This window comes from Bacillus rossius, chromosome 12 (genome assembly GCF_032445375.1).
Source record: "Bacillus rossius redtenbacheri isolate Brsri chromosome 12, Brsri_v3, whole genome shotgun sequence".
In the NCBI taxonomy this organism is placed as follows: domain Eukaryota; kingdom Metazoa; phylum Arthropoda; class Insecta; order Phasmatodea; family Bacillidae; genus Bacillus; species Bacillus rossius.
The window spans coordinates 15,427,655-15,452,935 of record NC_086339.1 but is presented as its reverse complement, the minus strand read 5'-3'; the positions used below and the strand labels follow the sequence as shown (position 1 = coordinate 15,452,935).

At 40.6% G+C, this 25,281-nt stretch overlaps 1 non-coding gene across 1 annotated transcript; it reads left to right on the top strand.

The window, feature by feature from the left end:
- Positions 1–19,306: 19,306 nt before the first annotated feature.
- Trnan-guu (transfer RNA asparagine (anticodon GUU)) lies at positions 19,307–19,380 on the top strand. The gene has a single exon. It is a non-coding gene; the product is annotated as a tRNA-Asn (tRNA).
- Positions 19,381–25,281: the final 5,901 nt, after the last annotated feature.

The following is a 25,281-nucleotide window of genomic DNA, read 5'->3' as shown; positions in this document are numbered from 1 at the left end:
TCGTTATTTCAATTGCAACGAGACTTTTTAGTATCAATGAACCCAAAACTTTGCTGGCTACTTTTTTTTTGGTGTTCATGAGAAAATTTCGTTGCATTTCAGTGCGCGCGCAACGGAAAAAAATTTCTCTTTCATAAATTTTTTCATGAAGCGCTTAAAGAAAAGTATGACTTCAAAAATTAAAATAAACTTGATAAACTGAAGCCAACGGGTGTCCACTAATGTACGCGCTCCCTCCATAACCGGATCACTCACCTGACGACGTGTCTCCGAGCGTGACTGACCGAGTCCAGACATGGTATGTCACGTGACTGGCCAGTCACGCGCGCAGCCCGACTGTCGCGAGTGACCTTGGAGTGTCACACCACGCCCACAACTTGTTTAGCCAAGCCGCCTCTGGATACAGACATCACGACACTTTCATGCATCAGTTAGCCACACCAGTAAAAAAATATATGTATTTTTTTAAATGGAACATTAATATTCATGTAAGATTACAGATATTTGTAAATCTGTACATTTTCATGAAAACAAATGTATACTACATAACAGTGTTCGCATTAATACTGGGCTCGCATTCTTACCCGGGCATTTATGATTTGTGTTGTCCCAGTACCTCCAAACGTTAAGCTATTTGTAAACCGTTCCCAGCCGGTATAAACCACGCACATTAGTAAGTATAATAAAACATAGTCCAATTATTTAAATATGATTAATTTTTCGATGGTTTAGAAACTATACGCTAGAATTAAAAATCAATTAAAATATAAAATTATGCGCCAATTTTTGTAAGATAAACCTACTCACCATTATCTCGAAAAAGTATGTCATATATGCAAAATAACCATAGCCATGTGTTGTACAACGTCACAATATCTTTCGTGTAGTAGTGCCTATTACAAACTTATTTCTTGGCAACTGGTTTCCAAAGGAATCTTTGGTAAACGTACAGAATCTTTTTTTTTTTCTCTGTGTTCGCTTAGCTTTTAGAGAAGAGGGAGTATATACTGAGAACTCCCACTGCGCAGTGAGATATATTCATTTAAATCGATACGACCGGAAACGTGTTTCGGAGGATTAAAACTCGCATCAAGCCACGATCAAATAGTCCTTACCTGTAAAAAATAAAGACAACGTTTGGTGTTGATAAAGTTCATTTTAAAGGAATTTATATTGCTTGAACCCACGAAAACCACATATCCTTTTATGAAATTACAAGCCTAACAGGGGTGAAAACTGGGGTTTATGTTTCAAAAATTGAATATCCGTATCACAGAATCTGCTTAAGGTGTGGATAAGAAATTGAGAATGAATTGCATACTCAAGGAGAAGCGAAAGTTGTATCATTTTAGCTAATTGAACAATAAATAAGATACTTAATAGTTCGGATGGACACACCCTAATATAATGTGAAAGTGTGGATTTTATAACTAAATTTTATCTTCCCTATTGGATCTATTTAATGAATTTTTGAAATAGATTTAGCCCACGTAATGGACTAAAACATAGGGTAATTTTCATTCCGATAAATAATACAGTTACTGTTTAATAGGCTTTAAAAACCTTTCACAAAGACAACGCACGGTGAAATTGACCGCCGTAGCGAAAGCAATAGTGATTAATTATCCCACTACCTGTGTTTAAAGTTTCAATAAATATTCCGTTTTGTATTATTATTTAATAGGAATCTTATAATATTTTTTTTCTTTCTGAAAATATATGGTGATAATTCTGCAGATGTAAGTTATTTTCATTGCGATACAGATATATACATAGCTGAGTGCATGAGAGCACTTTGCAAAGAAACAGAAAACCAACCCATCAACTACAGATATCACAGTTAATTATAAATAAATATTTTTTTTTCTCAGATTGAATAATAATTTAGCCCTTATGACAACTCCCGTGTTTTCATCCCCTTTCCTTCTTAGTGAGAGATTAAATAAGAGCCACTGAAGCTGTTAACTTTTGTGTGCTGAATAATGTTTTCCCTGTTGCTGCCTCGTAGCTTGGTTTTTAGATGGTCCGGTGTGAGGGGGTAGGAAAGGGGGGGGGGAGCATTTGGAAGCACGCGCAGACAGCCGTTGGATAGACGCCCTAGAATATTCCCCACGCCACAACATTCTCAATTCCCAATTGCTACTAAATACGTGAGATGTGGCCGGGATGCGCGTCTTGCGAGAGTCGAACGCCTCGGGAAAAGAATGGCGTATAAGCCAGTTTCTCACGCGTCTCTTTCTCTCTCTTTCTCTGTCTCTCCCCCTCCCAATCACTCGACCATGGAGTTTTTTTTATACAATCGTTATACAATCGAGCACTTTTTTTTAATCAAACTACTAAAAACAACATTGCAAGCCCACAAATGCACATATTTAAGATGTTTACCTTATAGTTTCATGAACTGTATATGAAAAAAAAGCCTTGCTGGCGCAAAAAAAAGAAAGATTTTTCTCACTGTAGATCTCATAAAAATAAAAAGTGGTCGCAGGAAAATAAATTTGTAAATAACGTTTTGGCGGCCAAAACATTTTATATTGTGTGACAATGCTTGACAGTTTAGTTCCTAAACTAATATTATATTACATGTTGCTCCAAATATTCGTATTCTAAAGAAGAATTCGTTTATTTTTAAAGGAAAATTATTATTTTTTGATTACTGCTGAAGATCTTTTTAACTGAACATTTTTCTGATTTACTTAAAAAAAATGGTTAGACTAATTTCCTAAGTACATGTGCCTATTTCGTGAAACTACAAACTACACGTACAAATTAATGTATACCTACTGTTTACGTGTTCAATTTTTTTCAAACTTTTAATAAGAACAGTCATGAAATCACTTTTGTTAGATCGCTAGCAGAGGTAAGAATTGTTAATTTCTTTTCCAGTGAAGAGATTTGAACCATGTTCCTTTGAGGTTAACAAACGCACGCTCTGCCGCTGTGCTCCTATGCCCGTTGGGCAATTTGGAGAACATGTATTGTTACAGCGTGATGCCAGTTTCCATGCATTTTTTAAATTTGGTATTACTTTTTACTATGACTATTTTAGTTTACCAAATATATTCTAGGGTAGTTTCACTATCATAAAGATTCATTTGGCACACCAATACATACGTTTGGTATGTCCCCTTTTGTTTACGAAAGTGACTATGCACGAGTTTATTTGGTACACGTGGGTTCGCCATCTTGACGAATTCGGCACCGTGGTTACACATTTCCGTTCCATGCTACTTCCGTTCCATTCACGAAATTACTCCCACAAAATGCCGTATACCGAGGGCTAAGATGTTTACACATCAAAAACTTTTCTGTGTGATAGTCTGCAATTTACTATATCTTTTTCCTTCTTTTAGGAAAACTTTTCTTTCATGGCGTTGTTATTTCAGAGCCAACCACGTTCGTTCTGCCTGGCAGTACCCCTCATTGGCTGAGTCGAGTGTAGAATGATTTTTCGGGAAACCACGGGAAACCCTCGGAAACTGCGTGAAACCGTAGAAAACCGTGGGAAGCCATTGAAACCCGAGGGAAGTTGTGGTAAGCCGTGGGAAGCCACGGGAAACCGAAATATAAATAAATGGCCGGACTAGGGGTTAAAACCCGGGTGTCCTGGGGCGAGAGTCCAGGGTTTTTACACTGCTTCATCATCTCGCTCCATCAAGAAATTGTAACTGTTTACTTGCCACCAGTTTTCCCGGCGTAATCTTCCTCTTCTAGGTGAACTACATATATGTACCTACATGAAATCTTCCCCTCCTAGGTGAACTACATATATCTACCTACATGAAATATTTCTCTCCTAGGTGAACTACATCTATGAACCTACATGAAATATTCCCCTCCTAGGTGAACTACATATATGCACCTACATGAAATCTTTCTCTCCTAGGTGAACTACAAATATGTACCTAAATGAAATCTTCCTCTCCTATATGTGAACTACATATATGTACTTACATGAAATCTTTTTCTCCTAGGTGAACTACATATTGTACCTACATGAACTACATATATGTACCACACACGCCCAAAGCTAAATGTTTACAGTTTACTGGAGACAGACTGGGGGGTCCAATTTTTTGAAAGTCATGTCAAGGGAAATTTTTTATGAAATATTTTGTTGGAGTCATCATTGTTGGGACCGCGAGCAGGACAGACAGAAGAAACTCGGTCGGCGAGATCATCAGACCTGCGAGTTGGCCCGCTCTACCTCCGAGCTCCGAAGGGGGGAAAGGACATTAAACAACGTGTCGTGAGCCTCGTATCTCTCCCCCTTCCCCCCTACCTTCTCACTCCATCTGTCTCACGGTGGCTGTCGTGGGAGGCCCGAGTCGCATGATGGAGCAGTCCCGCCAACCTCAATATTGCATCCGCCGCGCAGTTAAACCACGCCACAAAACCTTCAGCCCCAATTTCCTATTGGGAATCAAGTTGGCAGCGGTGCGCTCTCTCTTCAAGTTGTGCTCGCACCAACTGTATAATAGAGCGTCGTGCTCACTTCCTTTCATTCTTCCCCTCCTCCCCCCCCCCTCCTCACCCACGACTCCTGATTTATCATTACTTAATGTCAACGAAACAGTTAAAAATTACGTCTTTATTCGATTCAATTAACCTCGTCGACACATTATAGCTTCTGTTTGATGGAATTACAAATGGTGTCTTGTGTAATGTTTCCTACTGTTTTTCCTTTTCCTTTTTTTTCGACGGCGAAGCTGCAAGAGTGAGCGGGCCTAACTTCGGGCTTATTACGTGGAGTCAATGGATAGTATTTTCCCCATTTTTTCTGACTCGGGGTTAGTGAAAAGTAGATTCCCAATTTTATTCGGGGATACAACTCGAGGTCAATGAATAGTGGTTTCACTGATTTTATTCGGGCCTCTGACTCGGGGTCTGTGAATAGTAGTTCCCCCCCCCCTTCCCCCCCTCTTTATACTCGGGCTTCTGACCCGAGGTCAATGAATGGTAGGTTTCTTTTTTTTATTCGGCCTTCTGACTTGGGGGTAAGTGGATAATAGGTTCCCCAATTTTGATTGGCCTCCTGACTCTGGGTCGGTGAGTAGTTGGGTTCTCCATTTCGTTCGGGCGCGGAGTGTATCGGCGGGGCAGTTCTCTGGCGGAGCCGATACAAGCGCCCCGCGGCCGATAAAATGCAGGTAATAAAGTGAAGTTGACGAACGCCGCGGGGGTCCGAGCCTTGGCGAAGTCAGGCGAGGAAAAGGGGGGGGGGGGGGGGCAGGGAAGAAGTTAGCGTGCGGCCGGAGAAGAGAGGCCATTAAAGCCACCCTCTCCCGCGGAAGCTTGCATTATTCGCGACGGCGGGCTTGTTTCCGCGGGGGGGGCGCTCGCCGCCTGCTCTCGTCCCGTTAATCTGTACGTCCGCGGCGCCGATGGGCGCTCGTAAAGGCATGGGGAGCGGCCGAAGCAACGGTCAAACATTCACAGGGGGGGATAAGAGACCGTTGTTTTATTAAGTTGGCAGACCTCACGTAGCCATGACTTTAGATCCGTCAGCATATCCAACACCACCACCACCACCACAACGTTCTGTAAATGATGCATTTTGATTTAATGAAGGTTTTTTTGGACATATACCCCATTGCAGTTTTGCACTGCATGTCTTGGTAAAAAAAATGAAGATAAATATTCACAGAAAACAAGACTGAATCAGCTTATGTCAGCTGATTCATTCTTTTTTCCTGTTAATATTTAACTTCATATTTTTTTTTAATTTTTCTATCTTTTTTCTTTAGAATTTTTCCATGCCAAACAGTGCAAAACTGCAGTTGCTAATGTCCATAAAACTGCATGAAAAAAATAAAACACCACAACTTATATGTTGTTAGATTAAGATGTTTCTAAAAACATATATTTCAAAAATTGGGATTACGTAAGTTTTTTTTTACCCATTTACCAAACGTGGAAAAACAGACAATTGGACGTGTATTGAGTGATAGTGACCCTGTGAATCAGGCTAAATTTTCAATTAATGATATTTACTGGGTGTTTCAAAATTATATCATAAAACACTATTTTAAACGACTTAAAAATGATCAATAATTGTAATATTATGGGCAAAACCCCAATATCATTAGATCAAAATAATTCAAGGTATACTGGTATACTGTTAAGTTATTCCACTAACACCATATTACATGGTCAATTATTATTTTAGTTTGCTTTTGAGAACGTCAGGCCGGTATCCATATTTGAAACTTGTGCAGTGTTCACTTCACCAGAAGTTCATTTCCAGTGACCCCGCAGCTGAGCATTGATTACTGATTTAATATATGTAATTACAGACCGGGAAAATTGGCGGGTTCATTTTGTGATATACTAAAAGTTTGAACAAGTTGTGACCTGTCAGTCGGCTTCCAGAGCCGAAAGAGTGAAGTCATGTTTACCGTGTCTGTCGCGCATAAATGTTTAGAGACCCGGAAATTTCGTAGATTCGTCCCGGCCTCAGGGTAGAATTCAAAGTCGTAGTTGTGTTCAATCCATGTTTGCTTTCCCATTGGTTGATTTATAACGAGAACATTTTTATTCTTGTTAATAGGCACTACCTGAGTCTCTTACTTATCTCTAGGGACCGGAAAAATTCGCGGGTTCAATGACCTGTAGGATGAACTCCGTAGTTATACGTACACTCTGTAAAAAGCCACCCACTCATTGGCTGCTGTCTTGTGAGGCGTCCCAACGTAGCAGCTTGTGATTCGATAAAGCTTTGGTCGGGTGTTTCTCATTGGATCAGAGTCACCCAGGTGAGTTGTGAGCCAATAGCAGAGGCAGCACTGAGGTATAACTATTTGTATTTTAGCCTATCGCGAAATGAATGCGCGAATTTTTCCGGTCTCTACTTATCTCATAGATGGGCATCGTTGGCACACGTTCGTAGAGGGGCGTGTCCAGATAACTGCGGTCCAATCATGAACACAGTGCCGAGAGTGTAAAGGTTTGCATTCTAACTTGCGACTAAATGAATGCTCGAAATTTCCGTATCGCTAATCATTAGAGACCTGCAAAATTCGCGGTTTCGATGGCCTTCAGGATAGACTGCACATACCCCTGTACACTAGAACAAATAACGCAAGTTCATTGGCTGCCGACTTGTAAGTCGTCTCAGCTGGTTTTGTCTGTGATTCGATCCTTCTTTGTTTGAGGGTTTTATAACCGGTTGAGATTCGTCCAGATGAACAGTAAGCCAATAGCAAAATTATCTGAGAGGTATATGTGTTTGAATTCTAGCCTATCTCCGAATGAATCCGCGAATTTTGCAGGTCTCTACTAATCATGAATTTCTAACAATGCGTTGACATGAAGTTTTGTTTGCGGGAACGGAGACCAGAAAAATGTGTCGTGTTGAAAGGAAGACGTTTTGACGCCATTCCCGACACTGGGAGAGCCGCGATGCTGAAGGAGCCTCCAGTCATGGACTCAGCATTGAGATGAGTGTGCATCGCTGGTCAAGGAGAGTATTTCGAAGAAGATAAGTTAAGATTTGATTTAAGCTCATTACTTTGACCATAATACAATTTTTCACCTTATTTTTTTGAACACACCTGGTAAATATTGCGTACAGTGACGTTTGCTTGTCTAATATTTGTGTTCTACCACCTAACGTATCATCCGCGAATTTTTTTAAACACACTGCATATGTATTCTTTTATCTTTCCATACAGAAATCTGTGTGGTTTAATATGTATGACTATGTGTAACTTATTAGAAATGTATTAGTATTTTTAGGATTGTTTATATCTGTGGTTAGTTCTATAAAATGTTTTTTTTACAAATTATGTTTTACTGTAGTTAAATTTATATATTAAGTAAAATTTTAAAACATAATTTTTTATGAATATAGTATATAATGTTTTTAATATATAATTAGCTACGTTAAATATATTTTTTTTAAATTTTATATGTTTTAATTTTTAATGTCTAGTAATTTTATATTTAGTTTGTATTGTATTTGTAAGTATGTTTTCATTTCCTTGGACATTGATTTTATTTAGGTTAACTATGTTATGTAAGTTTTGTTTAGTTGTCAATTAACCTGAACTTTGTAAAACTTCGCCACGTAAATTAAGTCAAAAAATAAAATAATACATCGTGTATTTGAGCACTAAGAAAATCCTGTTAAATATGATTGAATGCTGTGTAGTTGTGTTAAAAGTGGTATATATTTTATTTCTGGACTGATAAACAACACCAGAATTACTATTTTTTTTCTAAAGAAAAGCATGTCAAGTTCATTTGCGTTTTTTTTTTGCAAAGATTATTATGTCAGAGCAAAGTCATACGTAAATGTTAAATGGCGTTGATTCAGCAGGTAAAACAGGGCAGTTTGTTTTCTCAAGCCAAAGCTGTGACCTCATTTTTTTTTTACCTTCCTAACCAAAGTCTTTTTTTTTCTTCTTTTTTTTTCGTGCTTTGCTGTATTTACTCTCTTCATCGTCGACTTCCCTCCATTCTGTTGAACCAAAGCCTAGCCTTCGTTTATTGCGTTTATTTACGCAATCGGAGACGTGACTGCCGCGCGGCACAACGGCCTGGGAAATATATATATATATTGGTTCTTTTTTTTATGTTGCCTCCTTGCCTCTGTTTGAGCCGCGCCGTCAGCTTGTCGGGTTGGCAGGCCTGGAGCTGCGGGCGAACCACAGCCTCCCCTGGGAGACGTCAGCTCGGCCGCCCAGTCGCTGTCGCGAAGGAGAAGCCCAAGATGTACCTCAAGTTCTGTCCCTGCCCCGAACACGCCCGAATATTCACCTTCGGCCAACCTCGGGTCCATTAATATATATTTATATTTCTCTGTTTATTTTAATGTAGCTATACTAACCTAACTAACCGGCCATAGTGTTTTAAAGTGTTTTAATGTAGGTAGCTAACCTAACCGACCACTTTTAATATTTGAATTCATTTTTCCTGCTCAAAAATAAAACAAAAAACCGAGGTTGGCCGAAGGTAAATATTCGGGTGTGTTCGGGCAGGAACAGAACTTGATGTACACGTTAGGCTTCTCGTCGCGAGGGGCTGTCCCTCCCGCAGATCCTCAGATCCTCGGCGGAGAGACGCCATCTTGGACCCAGCAAGTCTCGCCGGCCGCAGGCAGGACCACGGAGGCTCGCTAGACTGCAGTGGCTTGTTGTTTCTTCCGTTGTGAAGCTGGAGACACGATGCCACGACGAGCGCGGCGCGAAAATTGCGACCAGGCGACGAACGGCGTTCCAGCACGACATAAGTTAATAGCTTAGGTTCGCAGCACCACGACAAAAATAAACACGACAAACTCTGATTATGGCCCGTCGGCAAGTCTTCGCAAGCCAAATGCGTCCTTGAAATGCAGTATAGAACGCAAAAAAAAAACAGCGTAGGGCCCATTTGTTTCCAGTTGGAAGTTGGAGTTCCTAACAATTTACCATTTAGTCGCCTACTGCGTAAAGTGTGTTTTAAGTTTATTTTAAATACAACGAAGCAAGCTATAGATATGTTACAAAAGTGACAGAAAATAATTCCGCCGTTAGCCTTGCTAAAAATACAAAAAAAGCAGTTGCAGGCTCGCTAAAAGTGTGAAAGTGTACCCGAACGCAAACAAAATTTCGCGTTTCAGCATAACGATTTACCAGGTGGGTAAATATTTTTGAAGTTTAGTTCTGCAAGGTTCCCGTTTTACTTTCCGTCGTGCGGCACGACACGACCAAATCTTAAATAGAACATGCTTCTTGCATGCCGTCGGAGCACGTATTTTGTCGTGTCGACGTCATGTAATACAGAGTTTTTATAATTCCAAGGTAGTAAAGATAGAGAATACAAATTTCCTAGAATAACGAAAAAGAATCAATGTGAAGTTTCATTTACAATAATACTGATGACATTGCTTTGGCTCATTGTAGAATAGACAAAAACATTAAAAAATATCAATTCTTTAGAAATGATGGTAGTGTGTGGTTTTGTAGGTAATCTGTAAACATTTACTTCAATTTTCTGTCTTGCATCCTCTGAAGTGTGATATAGTAGATTTTTTTTAAATTTTTTATTTACATAAAATCCTGAAATTGTATTTTATTATCCCTTAAAAAAATACATTTTGTGTGGTATAAACATGTGTGCAATTTTTTTAAAAATTTAATTTGAATTTTGATTTAGAAATTATAAAAAAACAAATATTTGTGATTTACATTTCGTATAACAGATTTGGTCAATGCAAAACTTCGTCGTTGCAGAGTGACCACAAATTGATGGTCCCTTCAGGATTGTGTTATTGATAGAGACCTGAAAAATACGCGGGTTCATTTCGTGTTATGCTAAAATTCAAATAATTATACCTTAGTGCTGCTTCTGCCATTGGTTCACTGTTAATCTGGAGGACTGAGGGCCAATTAGAGACCCTCACTCACAGAAGTGTCGAATCACAGACCACCCAGTGGAGACGACTCACAAGTCAGCAGCCAATGAACAGTTTGGCATTTTCCCCGAGTGTGTTAGAGGATGTCGGAGTCCATCCTGGAGGTCGTTGAACCAGCGAATTTTTTCCGGTCTCTAGTTATTAGGGACAGGAAAAATTCGCGGATTCAATGACCTCTAGGATAGCCTCCATTATCCTCTGCATTTCTCAAGTGAACACGCGTGTTCATTGGGTACTGAATTGTGAGGCGTCTCCACCGGGTAGCTTGTGATTCGACGCTTCTTTGGTCGATAGTCTCTCATTATTGGCCCAGAGAGCTCCAGTTAAACTGCGAGCCGATAGCAGAACCAGCAGAACATGTACACATGTTTGAATTTCAGCCAATCACGAAACGAATCCGCGGAATTTTTCCGGTCTCTACTAGTTATTGAGGTTCGACTGTAATGCGAAGTCGGAACCTCCTTGTATTTTTTTTTTTTGCCCGCGACAGTCCGTCGCCGCCTGTTCGATGCCCGGGGCATGGCAACTTCCCGGGGGGGGGCAGGGGGGAGGCATCCTTGACGTCACGACCCACTGGAGTACCCGACCCCGGGCTACCTTCGCCCCCCACCCCCATCTCCACCCAGGAGCGCCCGCCCACGACAGGAACAAACCGACTCGCGACAGCAGGACACGCCTTTATTTGCCCTGCCGGCCCGGCCGCTCCGCGGTGATGAAAAGCAAACACGGAAACCGAACGAAACAAAATAGGCGCGCGGGTGATATCCGTGAAGGCGAAGAGAGGGAGACGAGCACTCGTCGTTGGGAGGAGATAAAGACAAGCCAGCAGTGTGAAGAGGGGGAAGGGGGTAATTGGGCGAGGAAGTAAACCTGGAAGTGTCCGGATACACGACGAGGAAGACGCCGCGGTGAAAGAGAGGTTAGGAATTGTCAGGGGACGATGAACGTCGTTAACGACCCCGCCTACCCGGACACATACGAAGAGAAGAGCTTCAGTGAATAAAAAAAAAAGTGATTTGTAAACTGCTCAAAAAATATCCGAGTACCTACACTGTGTGTGTGTATATATATATACATATATTTTATTTTTTGTTTGTAAATGGAACAGAAATATTCAAGTAAAATTACACATATATGAGTAAATATTTATATACTATAAGGTTCGGATTCTTACCCTTGAATTTATGTATGCTTTGTGTTGTCCCAGTTCCTCCAATAGTTAGTCCGATCCCTAAATAGCTTTCTAGTATTAACTGCGCGCATATTTAAAAGTACAATATTAACTAAATGAAGCCTAAGTATTGAATATTCGATCATCTTTTCCATGGTCAAATAAAAAATAATCACAATATAATTTTTTTTTCAAACTACAGAATGGATTTTGATGCTGTTTCCAACATCGTTTTTACTGTTAGAAATTACAGAAAATTTACGTACCTCGCATAAACGAAGAACTGTTTTGTTAACATACAGGTGATTGAATCTTCGTAAAATTACGCTGAGTACCAAATTCCAAGTTTTGTGTTTTTTTTTTAAGTAAACATGGTAAAAACACACGTGGAAGACACATTTGCTGTATATTTGACAAGTTTTGGAATGTTTAGTTTGTATACCAAGCATATTCTTGTGAATTCATGTTCAAAGTATGTGCACGCATTACTCGTACATTTACGAAGATAGAAGTAAATTAACGAGTATCCTTGATAATTTGTAATCAATAAATTTAATATTTATATTTTTAACAGTTTAGAGAAATCATTCCTGAAGGTTTGTGTCTATATTACATTGATATTAAATTTAAACATAGAGAAATATCGATGTTTTGTTATCAAGTTCAAAATGATGCTTTTAGGGCGCTTGCATGGCTTATGCTGACTTATATATGATTGATACATTTAATTATTGTACAACAGAATTGTAGACCTTAAAAAAGAATATATTTGAGCGCTGAGTGCTTTTCACGTGGACAGCTTTATGTAGACTTGAAAATATGAAAAATGTTTTTAGTGTCAACATAAAAAAAACAAAACAAAGAACCTTATCCGTAACCCCAATGGCCAGCATGGTATCTGGTTTAAAAAAAAATACTTTACTCATTGTAGCAGTCGTAGTATAAGATCGCTTGAAAAATAAAATTGGTATTTCTTCTGCGTGTGCCAAAACTGCCTGAGTGTGGGCCTATGTCGATAAAGTTAAAATATACCTAATATATATAACGAAATAAGCTATCTTAGTTCGGCCTAAGCCAAGACTATTTTATACAACAGACGACTAGGTCCAATGCACATCACATACGAAGAGTTCAAAGACTCCATTACGGTATCTGCAGATACGAATGGATAGCAGCAAAATGAATTAATTTATCACCGTAAACCCAATTTGAGAAGAATTCTCTTGAAATAGTCTATATGTATATTTCCCCCCCCCCCCGGAGCTGGATTTTCTTGTTTTCGCGTGTTTTTTCCCATTCCCTTGCGACTTAGCAGCACTTTTCATTTATCCCGTCAGGAACGGCTTTCACGAACAGACGGTGGAATTGCTTTTTTTTTTTTTTAAATAATTTGAATTTTTTTCCTCCTTTTTGCAATAAGTGTCACGGCGCTACAGATCCAGGCTGCGCCACCGGTCCATTAAACTAACGCCCAGCTCAGCAGATACGTCCTTCGAATGGTGGGGCGGAAAAAAAACTAATAGTAAAAAAAAATAACGAGTCCTCGCTTACCCTCCAAAACGTACACATCACTTTCTCCTCCCCTTTACTGTTTTCCCCTGTGAAGGCTTCTCACTGTTTGTGGTTGAATCTTTTTAAAAGCCTCGTTACATCCTATCCGCTTCTCACACTTTGTGAAAACTCTCAAATATCACCTCATACCCCCTTTCCGCCGGCGTGTCATAGGAATTACCTCGTACCAAGTAAAAGATCAAACGCTTGCTTTCACGGATAGCGCGGAAGGGACAGGGCGGTAAAAATATATATAGGTATAGATGTATGTTCGAGGTAGCTGTTGTTTACCCTCGTCTGAGCTTCCACAGAGACGCCTCTAAAGCAAGCGCAAGTTGAGTCTGAGCTTGCAACGCGAGAGCGGTATTAGCAGTGGAGTGGCTTTGTTTGCAAATTTAAACAGCGCCCCCCCTTCCCATTTTTCCCCTCTCCTTACCCCCCTTCCCTATATTCTGGCTGAAAGCAATATCACTTACATAGCGACCCGCGCGAGTTGGGAATCTGCCCTTTTTTTTTTTTCTCGCTGGGTTAAACTTGCAGACTTAAGCTACGGCCGCGCAGGCCGCTGTGCTCGCTATGTTCGCGATGTTCGCTATGTTCGCGATGTTCGCTACGCGAGTAAAATATATAGCCATCTGCATCTCAGTTGCTGTGTTCGCTATGTTCGCTATGTGGGTGACGTCGCCAGGTGTTTAGTGTCTCGGCTATTTTTTTTTTCTCTAAAACGTACGCTGACTTCGCGCATGCGCAGACAAACAAGAACGTCGATTTTCGCGCGGCTGTACTTCTGCGTTTGCTTTTTATGAAGTTTAATTTCTCTCAGAATTGAGCTTTAAAACAGTAAGTTGACGGAAAAGTAAATTGAAAGATTACGAAAATATCCGTGTGTATGGAATAAATGGATATAAGAATATAGAAGGCAGGATCTGCAGGACATTGTCTGGGGATTTAATTTGAAAGGAATGCCCTCAAAATAAGTTTAATGTATACTGAAATAATCCATGAATTTGGTTTCGTCTTCACAAGCAACAGCTTCATGAAATGATAAAATTCATCAAACTCTTTTGTTTTAATATGAAACTAACGACCCTTAAAACGCTTTTAATTGTGAATGTTCAAAATCTAAAAAAAATCTAATTTTGTATTAATTTGTTTTGATAATATGTTGCCTAAACAACAACAACAACAGCAACAAAAGTTCTGTTAATCCGATCGCTACCAAACTTTACAGGATCACCCGCTGGGTAATCTGAAGATTGCCTGAAAATGTCTTTAAAATCGGTCTAGCCATTTATGAGTTCATAGGGAACATACATTAACACATAGAATTTTCTTATATATATATCTTAATATATATAAAACCAGTGTCCTGATGTTTGTTTCCAGTGAACTCTTCATCAAGTCAACCGATTTAGATGAAAATTGGCATTTATGTGTAATTTTTCCAACTTGAGAGATAGGATAGTTTTTATTTCGATTAATGGTCTTAATAATTTATAATAAATAATAAATAACCGATCGCCATGGGTAAAAAAAAAATCATAGATCATAAACATACAAACCGTGATTGTGTGACATTTCTCTATGTCCAACACACTGTCATATAGCGCTATCCTGTTTACTTTAACTCGCAGACGATAAAGCTCCATGTGTTTAACCCGGGCAACGCCGGGTACTGCAGCTAATATATATATATATAGAGAGAGAGAGAGAAAGAGAGAGATTCACGTACCCATTTATTTTTGCGTTCACATGGGTACTGTGAGAGACAGCAGAATATCATCATGTCGGAATCATCACTCGAATCCCACGGCATTGGTCTCTCCGACATCGCGAACTAGACTATCCTGTCCAGGGCCACCCAGGATCTGCTAACGGCACTGCGGTCCAATCACCAACGCGAAGTCTACTTTGGGATAACCGTGGCTCCGCGCATGCGTCATCGTTTAAACCAGCCGGTTTTTCGACAGACCCGCTGGAACGTCGTGAGCCAATGGCGGCCCGCACTCGTTGGAGATGAGAACCGGTCTGCATCATCGTCTGTCTGGGGTCTTAAGGGGATAGTGCCCTAGCTTAGTTAGCATCTATTATCTCGTGTTTCAGCCCGTTATTGAAATAAATTCATAATATAACCTTATTTAATTGTTTGTATTTTTTTTCTAATTAACAATTAATTATTTAATTGCCTTTATAAAATTAAAATTATTTTTTTCAGACCTAGCATGTACTGAAAGCACGAAATCATGTGGTATACAGTTTTGGAATAACATATAGTATGTAGCTTTTGATTTAAAACCCTTTGAATTTTTTGTATATCATTCATCAGTCAATACAAATTACTTCCCCCCCCCCCCCCGCCGCAAAAAAAAAACCCGTATAAACCTGAGTTTTTCAGTGTTTCGGGAAAGCTTAATATTTATTTATTTTATATGAATTATACATAAAAAAGAAACCGTTTCAAGACATAGCTCACATACAAACGGTTAATCCATAACTGCATATCACATGATCTCCACGCTTTTTAGTACACGTTAGCTCTGACATAAAAAATTGTAATTTTAAATTCATAAAAATCTATTAAGTTAGGACTTGTTTGGTAGAAAACAATTTTTATTTTACAAACATATTACATACGGTTTTAAAAACCGTGCGTAAAAAACAACGGAATGCTAGAAGAAAAGCAATAATTCTCGACGGCACCGCCTTGAGCGCGATCTACGACCACTCCAACAGTCCGGCTGCTGTTGCGAAGGAGGAGATGATAGTGGATGGTTGGGAGGGGGGAGAAAGGGGGGAGTTAACTTTGGCTGATTAGAAGACCCGAGCTGTCATCAGCCAGGGCAAACATTTACAGGGCAATCTTTCTTCCCGCTGTCAATATGGGCGGATGGGTATACCGGGAGTTCTCCTGAACCGGGGGACCCCATAATCCCCGCATTAAATTAGCCATGGAGATTTTTTTAGTTTTTTATTTTTATTTTTTCCACCCCCCCCCCCAATTCACCCCTAGAGGATCTAGGGGCGGGGGTATTTACGAGTATCGCATGTTACCGATATCGGCCGCCGTTCGTTACATGTGTAATGACTCGTGCCGAGAAGGAAACGTATAGGCGCTGTAGGCGCGGCGATGTTGCCAGACTAGGCGTGGCCGCCCCCTCGCTCATAGAGAGAGAGAGAGACAGAGGGTGAGGGAGGGGGGGAAGAAGACTCCTAATGCGACAGTCGTCAACATCATTACCATTACGGGTGGAGGGAGATGGACTTACCCCCCTCCCCGGGCCATCCAACCCAGGAGCAACTGACGTCACCGCAAGGACACGTTATACTTACGAGCACGACGGGAAAAAAAAAATCACGCACGGCAGTACGACACAGACCCTGGGAGAACTCTCGCCGTCGAGTTTTGAAAGAAAAGAAAATCGCAGATATGCCATTTCTAGACTGATGTTAAATTTTAAAAAGACGTCTTCAGATCCAGGATCATGAATTTTAAGGGTTAATGTATGCCCAGCAATGCTAATCTGTTTATCATTAACATTTATTATGTGCAAAAGTTATAAAAAATTTACATTTAGAATGAAACGATTAAAATTTTTTAAGCCACACTTTCGATATTCAAAATGACTTAATGTCGTAGATATTATTTTTATGTACTTTAATATATTTTGAGTATAATCTGTAAAATGTAAACGAATAAATTTGTTATCTGTGAAGTCAACAAAATAATTGAAGTTACCTATTGCAGTTTATTGAATTGTGAAATATAAAAAAAAAAATTAATAAACTTTTCAATAAGTCCAGCTATTATCAACCGTAACATGGATAGCTGTAATTATTATATAATAATTGACACCGTGAAAAGTTACTTAGTAACCGGTGTTCACATTTCCCACGTGAGAAAGAGAAGATCGTGCCCATGAAATGAAACGGGCCAAATTGCCGAACATCGATGCCAAACGTCAATATAACTCTCGTAATTATAATTTTTTTAAACAATAAGTAATAAGTGAAATAAAATCGTTTTTAAAATCCATACAAGGATGAACGGTACGTTTGGGTACATTCCGAATGTATCGAACACACGAAAGCAAGCGAGTACGTACATTCCGAATGTATCAGATGTATGAAACCAAACTTGTAGGTGACAATCCAGAATGTATCGGAGATAGAGGACGAAACGAGCAGGTACATTACGAATGTACAGGAGACACGGAACCAAGCGAGTAGATACATTCCGAATGTTATCAGGGATACTGAACAAAAAGAGTGGTTACGGTCCGGGATGTATCGGAGACACGCGACCAAACGAGTCGGTACATCCCGAAGTCAGCTACACAGCTGTTAGTGTTCCCTGGCAAAAAAGGAGTGGACAGTTGCACGATGGAACAGCACGTCATGGAACGTTCCAGCGGAGAAATACTGAACTGCTTCCCGATATTCAGATCTTCACTTCGCGCGGAGTTCCTCGCGTCACGGGAGCATCGACATCGGAAATCGCTCGCATCGCGGGTCCCGGATTATGCCGGCAGATGCGGCTCGGAGCAATTCCAGGAAACGAACTTAGTGTGAAGAACAAGAGGGTCGCGGCTCTCTCCTTCCTGGGGAGGGTGGATGGGGGGGGATGGGGGGAGTTGCGAACGTCTCGGGGAAAATTGCGTTAAGAAGTGGCGGATGCAGCCGGCACGATCTGCGGGTGGAGGGGGTGGGTGGCTCAGGGGTGGGGGGAGAGGGGATGACGGAAGCCGAGGGATAAAGTATGTAAGATCAATATTCATTGTCTGCACCTGTTTAGGTTAAACTGGGTTGGAAGGGATGCCGCGGGGACTTTCACGAGAAAATGTGGAACCGGGGTGGAGGGGGGTAGACGGTACGTGAGATGCGATTGTCCTCAGAGAAACTTGGCTCGACAGCGACTTGTTACTTCTTCACTCCGCCCGCCCCCCTCCTCTTTTTACCTTGACGACAAAACCCTCCCCCATGTTCTACTCTTCCACCCTCTCGGCCCCCCCCCCCCCCGCCCCTTCTGATTCCACCCTGTGGATCCATGGCAGTCTGAGCGGACTTTTGATACCGTTACGTTAACTTCCCGTCTCGCACCTTCGAGAGATGTCGTGCCTTTTTGCATATTCAGCAGGGGCACGACTTTCCGAAATGTCGCTTCCTTCCCCCCCCCCCCCCATCCTTCCCCTTTTCAAACCCCTAGAACCCTTCTCGGTGCGTTCCTTCTTCGTCGTACACCTCTTCCCTGAAGCGCTGTTCCCTTTGCGAGACATGGAGTCAATCCGAATTCGAAGCTCCTTCTAGATGAAGCGACAAGAATTGCGTCTACATTCGGCATACGCCGTCAAACCGGGTAAAACGAAAGAATTACAGGACAAAAAATAATAGGTTTAATTTTCTCGATGTTTTTTTCCGCGTGATAATTTCCCCCACGCAACGAAAAGCGTTCTTGGTGACAATAATCGTTGAGGCGCCACTCTAGTGTGGCAAGGGCCAAGGATTCGATCACAAAATCCATTATGTTCGATCCAAGCATACTATCATTCGATCCAAAAATTCTGGCGTTTGATTCTAATATCCATGCGTTCAATCACAACATCCTGGTTTTCGATCTAAACATCCTGGTGTTCGATCCCAACATCCATTCTTTCGATCACAAGTCCTGAAATTCGATCCCAACATCCTGGAATCAGTTCCCAACATAATGGTTTTCGAACCCGCCATACTAGCATTCGATCTCAACATCCTGGTGCTTGATCCAAACATCATAGGGTTCCAACATCCGGGTGTTCGATCCCAAATCCTGGCATTCAATCCCAACATCCTTGAATTCGATCCCAACATCCTAGTGTTTGATCCCAATATTCTGATGTTCGATCCCAACATCCTGACATTCGAGCTCATCATCCTGGCGTTGGATCACAACACACATGCGTTCGATCCCAAGAACCTGAGGTTCGATCTCAGCATTTGGCCTTCGATCCCAACACCCTGGCAATGCTCAATTGCAACGGTTTGTCTCAGGAAGACCACTGCGTGCGCCTGTCCCATAATTTTTGCGTTGTCTAGAATATATGTTCGTCTGTGCAATCGTCATTGTGTTGTCCAGACTATCTGTTTAGCGTCATCGCTGGGTTCACATATGCATCGCTATGCTATAATTGTAATAATTGTATCTTAATCCCATAGCCTCCGTGGCGCAATCGGCTAGCGCGTTCGGCTGTTACCCGAGAGGTTGGTGGTTCGAGCCCACCCGGGGGCGTGGTTACTTTTTATTGAGAGTTTAGGACTCGCATTTATCAGAAAAAAGGATGAAATGCAAAAAAAAAAAAAAAATGTACGATTTCCAATATGTGCATAAAATTACAAATTTTGTTGACAAATTAAATTTTTATGTATCATCGTTGTTTTCGTCTGTTTGTCGCCGTGCTGTCCAAGATTGTTGTTTTTCTGTACTTTATGTTCTTGTTACAACTATGTATCTAGTTATTGTCAGCGCGGTGTTATATTTTCTGACTAATTCCTTCCTAGAATTTATGAGGGCTGTCTATGTGTTTAAGATATTACATTAGCTAATTTTGCTTTTATTCCTGTGAGTTTGTTTAATCACTTTTATTGTTAATTTTTGTGGTTTCTCTGCGACATACAGCGAAAACCAGCAATGGCGCTGTACATAATTAAAAAAAAAAAAACATTTACTCAAATTTATGAGCACTTGGATTATGTATTTTTTGGCGAAAAAATTTCGAGACCATTCAGTTGTGTGTTAAGACACTGTAGCATCGTCTTTGTTCGGCCATTAGCTGAGTTTCCTTTCAGGCGCATGGCTGCTGTCAGCACAGCGATCACAGCCATCCAGTGCGGAAGCAAACACGTCCTGAATGGTCCGGCCAAATAAGGCATTGGTTTCTCTAGCAAACGGCTGCCAATTACAATCAAGATATCACTCGCGCGGATCTAATCAGCGATATATAAATACATATATACATTTATTTTTCGGAAAAAATACCTGCTTCTCACGAGCACTGTCAGTACTCGAATAGTTTGGAGACTACCATAAACTTGGAGGTACCATCGTGCCTTAAGTGTCCGTGGACAACTGATCAATTATAAACTAAGACAAATTGTTGTGACAAAAATAAAAGTATGAGAGAGTCTTTGAGTACTTGCCAGTGAAGTGTAACTATCTCTCTAAGCTCGGTAATGAGCAAATTCGTGCGTTCTAATGTTGCAAATTAGAACTTGCGTTACTTGCGTTTTTGCGTTTCGTGGGTAGTTTATGAACCCGGCCTTAGAAAAACTACATGACAATGCGTTGCGCTGTTCAATGCCAAATGTGGTAAATATTCGGCTTTCAATTACGTACCATCTCTACCCGCCTCTAGGAATTGCCGCCTGAATTGTAAACGTTGATTGCCACCATCACGGCGCAGATGGCGGCACGAAAGAGAAATAAAATTTAAATCGTATTAATGAAAAGACTCTGATTAAAACGAAAAATACTTGAAAAAATACTAAACCCAGAGTTGGAATCTGATTTTCGACAAGGTATTTTATAAAATAATCCACATTGTTTTAAAATTCATAAAACAGTTAATGCTATAAAGTATCCGCACACATTAAATGAATATAAATTATATCGAAGTATTAAAGGATAAATGTACTATTATAAAGTTTTATTTTTTAATACCTGAGCGAATTCATTCCTAATAAAAATAAATAAATACATTTTATTTAAGTACAAATAAAGTATATAGGCATGCTTAGTATGAAATAATCCAGCGAAATGAACTATGTATTTAATAATATTATAGCAAATCGATAAACAATTAAAATGTATTTGTGTGTATATATATATACGGAACAAATTACATAATTAAAAATTCTATTATTAATGAAAGTAATTATTTTTCCAGTGAGAGGTTTGAACTACGTCATAAATCATCTCCTGAGATTATCAACTTCGCGTTCTATCACTGCGCTATCTTTTTCTTTTTTTGAAAGCTGGTCTGGTGATATTCATCAAACAGTCAACCATTTACTTATTATATATTATATTTCAACTGTTTAGTGTGACAGTTTTATTGACGTTGACAACTCGATGACAAATTTAAACGTTTACAAATTTACACCCATGCCTTACCCGGGACTCGAATCCAGAACCCCTCGCACCATAAGTCAGTGTGCACCCGACTACGCTACGAAGGTCGGCATATCGGGACAATTGGGATTAGGGAAGGAAGCTATATATTATCAGTAGCGTAATGCCAGTTTTCTTTAGGTATTTTAAAACTTGGGATTACTTTTTGCTATGACTATTTTAGCGCTCTCACAATAAAACTACAGGCATATTCGTGTGAAAACTCCACAAGAGGCCGTATGGTTGCAAAGCACACGTGGATGAAAAGTCCCTGCCGACAAAGTGGCGTAGCTTCTCGCTGGGAATTGTCTGGGTGAGGGACGGGGTTAGGAGAGAAGAGATAGAGATAGAGAGAGATAGAGATAGAGAGAGATAGTGACAGAGGCACAATTCCTCGACGACAGTAACGGTGTAGTTCTTTGTAGGGTCTTGGTGAGGGCCTGGGAGAGAAGGATGGAGGGGGGGGGGCGAGGTAGGGGGAGAAGTCGAAGGGGATGGATGCTCCCTATCCCCCTCCTGGAGAGTCGAAACAATTTCCGACAATTTGCAGTACAATTTACCCTGGATGCTCAACTTGAATAGCGAATAACCTGTGCAGTTTTCCTTCTTGCGGGACGCACGCTCTCTCTCTCTCTCTCTTTTCCCAAACTCCCCCTCCCCCCTACTCTCCCGTGCCACTTTTCTATTCCTCTCCTAATAGACTTACGAGAATACAAAAAAAAAGTAGTGCCCAGAATCGATTTACGCACTATAAAGCGTGGAAAAAAGTTCGAAAAGTCGTCGGGTTTTCTGATCGGTGCCACGACAAAAGAAATGTTTCACAAATTTTTTTTTGGGTACTTCTTTGGCAGAATTATTCTATGACAAACTTTTAGAGAACGTCTGACACTTTTAAGTTATCCTGTGATTAAATTTTAGTTTTTTTTTTAATTTTTTTTATTTTATTTAGGTAAGCGTATGTAACTGATTCGCGTAACTGATCTCGATCTTAGCACATTCGTACGACTTCATAGAAAAATAATTTTACGATATGATTAAATAATTAATTTACTCACGGTTGAATTCAGCTCTTGGTTTTTTTACAATATGAACTTAAAATAACAAAAAAAAAATTGGCCATGAATACAATAACATACCATTCCAATACAATTAAAAAACAAAACAATTATTTTATGAAAATATAATTCAGTACGGAAATTTAACATTTATTAACTATACTGGTTTTTGCTGTAGGAAGTAAATATATATTTTCCCTACATGAGCCCAAGGACATATGAATTAGCTCTCCCGGGTACGTCATTTCATAGTTTACATGCCATGTAGGTGAAAGAGTGTCTGTAATCTGATGTACGAATTTTGGGCTGACAACCTTAAACGAGTTCTTATTTTTGATGTTATGATGAACGGAATTTAAGCTGACAAGCTTCTTTTTTTGATTGATATTGTGGAGTATTTTTGTCTGATACTCCTTCCAACTAAGTCGTAAAATGGAATAGCATTATATTTTTCATGTTCATCCAATGGATTTAACCAACCATTATTGTGGCGCGAATTTAATCAATCTTAAGTTTACAACACTTGTGGCTAACAATACAATCATGATGGACCTAGTTTTTTTTTTCCTTTAAAGTTTTCAAAACTTTCAAATGCAGTCATAAGCAGAAACTAATAAATAATTTTCCCTTGAAACTAAATGGTCAAAAAAAAACTCTTTTTTTGTACACCTTTTTTAATTGGTCAAAGAAACATGAAGCAGATCAAGTTTTTTTTTTTTCCACGCAAATTCAAACTTCGCAGCCTGCGAAACGTCCGACCCAGCGCGCATTTCGTGTTCCGTGGTGTAAATGCAGGCGTCGAAGACGGGAGGCGAGAGACAGCGGCCTTTTTTTTTTTTGGATCCTGTTTGCACGCGGTTTGTTTAAACTGCCGCTTGGAGCGCTGCTCGCCGAGGTGGGCGTGGCATCCTCCTTGTTATCTCCCCCTCCTCTCTTCACCATCACTTGCCCCGATGCAATCCAGTGTTGTGCGGGATGTAGATTGTTCAGGGGCAAGACAGTTGGTTGGATTTGGGTTGGTGAAGGGGGGAAGGGTGGCTGTGTTAAACGCCAAAGGAAAAGATGCGGCGGCACACATGGCCCTGTTATTAACAATTTGTGGACTTATCTCTTTTTCCGGGGAAGAAGAGATAGTGTGCGGGGGCTGGAAAGTTGTGGTAAAAGGGACGCGCAGACAATGGGGAAGGGGTAGGAAATCCACCGCCACAGTTGGCAGCGCCAATTCTTTAAGGTAATGCGGTCGCGGGCTGCCGTGCCGGTTCAAAAGGAAGAGGACAATGTGTTTTAGGAAAAAGGATGGGGTTGTTAGTGCGGGAGAGGGGGAAGGTAGATTTTTTGGTTTCGTCATCCCTTTGAGCACCCGATGACGCAGAGAGGGCGTGCCATGATACCCCCCCCCCTCCCCCATCGGTAAAGGGGGAGATGTGACGGGAAGAAAATTTGCGTGGACGGCCGCGGAACTGCCGCGCGGACGCGTGATTGCGAACGACGCCGCAATTTTCGCGTCCATTACACGTCTCTGACGAGGGGCGATCCCTGCTACGCTACGCTGATTCGTCCAGCTCGCCGGTCTGGCTGGACGCCGTTAGTCACCCGGTTTGTCACAGTTTGTGATGTCTTTCAAGAACCAAGCGAGCTGGCTGCCTATCTCCGAGGCGCCGGCGGGTTGCTGCTTTCGAGTCCCGTGTAGGACAACGGTGCGAGTTTGTGGTTCAAAAATAACTCACAAATCTAAAGAAACAGATGGTGAAATTGTCAATGAAAACATACCTCGTCAAAATTAATCATATGAATGGTACCTATAACACACACACACACACACACACACACATATATATATATATATATATATATATATATATATATATACTAAATCTGGCACAACGGTAAAACGGTGTATTCGCATTATAGAGGATCTGGTTTCAAATCCCGGTCATACATCCCGATTTCGGATTTTCCATGGCTGATTTATTTGGCCATGGTTGATTTCCTAGGCCATGGCTGATTATCTAGGCATCACTGATTATCTATGCATTGCTGACTACCTAGGCCATGGCTGATTTTCTACAGCATGGGTGATTTTCTAGGTCAAGTTTGATTTCCTAGGCATTGCTAGTTTTCTATGCCATTGTTTATTTCCTAAGCCAATGCTGATTTCCTAGTGTATGGATGATTTTCTAGGCCATAGCTTGTTTCCTAGGCTATAGCTTATACGCTAGGCCATGGTTGATTTTCTAGGTCATGGCTGATGATTTTATAGTTAATGGCTGATTTCCTAGGTCATGTCCTATTTCCTAGTAATACATAGTTGACTCCTTTTTCCAAATTCTTTAACTTGTGTTTGTGTGGTAGAGTCCTTTCTTAACACTCTCATTTCAGAAAATCAGCTATGACTCGAATAAATTTTTTTCCTCAAATTTGATGTGATTCAGCATAAAAACACAAAATATTCGTTTTAAGTAAAAAATAATTTTCAAAACATAAAATTTTTAATTTTGAAATTAAATAAAATAAGAGTCAATTTTCTGTACAGAATTTAAACAATTGCCATTTATTTGTCAAAAAATGTTCCCAGAATTGCTATAAAAAAATCACTGTTTCAAAAAATTTTCTCTCAAATGTTTTGATTTGCTCATCCCTGTACATAAAAGAATGAAAGCTGTTGCAAGAATGCATCTGGGCAGGTGATACCCACGGACGCCGTACATCACATGTGCGTCGAAAATGAACTCTCTAACTGCTGCCCCCTTCCCCCCCCCCCTTTTTTTTCCACGGGCTTTAATCCCCGGAGATTCGGGCGAGGAATAACAGGGCGCGAAATGGCACTCGCTGAGACATAACGGATTACCAACCAAACCGGAAAGACTAGCTGCAGGGTCGGGGGTTGCTCGGCCGCACTTGTGATGTAAATGCGGCGAATTGTCGTTGGGGTGGAAGGGTGGGGGTCACAGGGGTGGGGGTGAGGGTA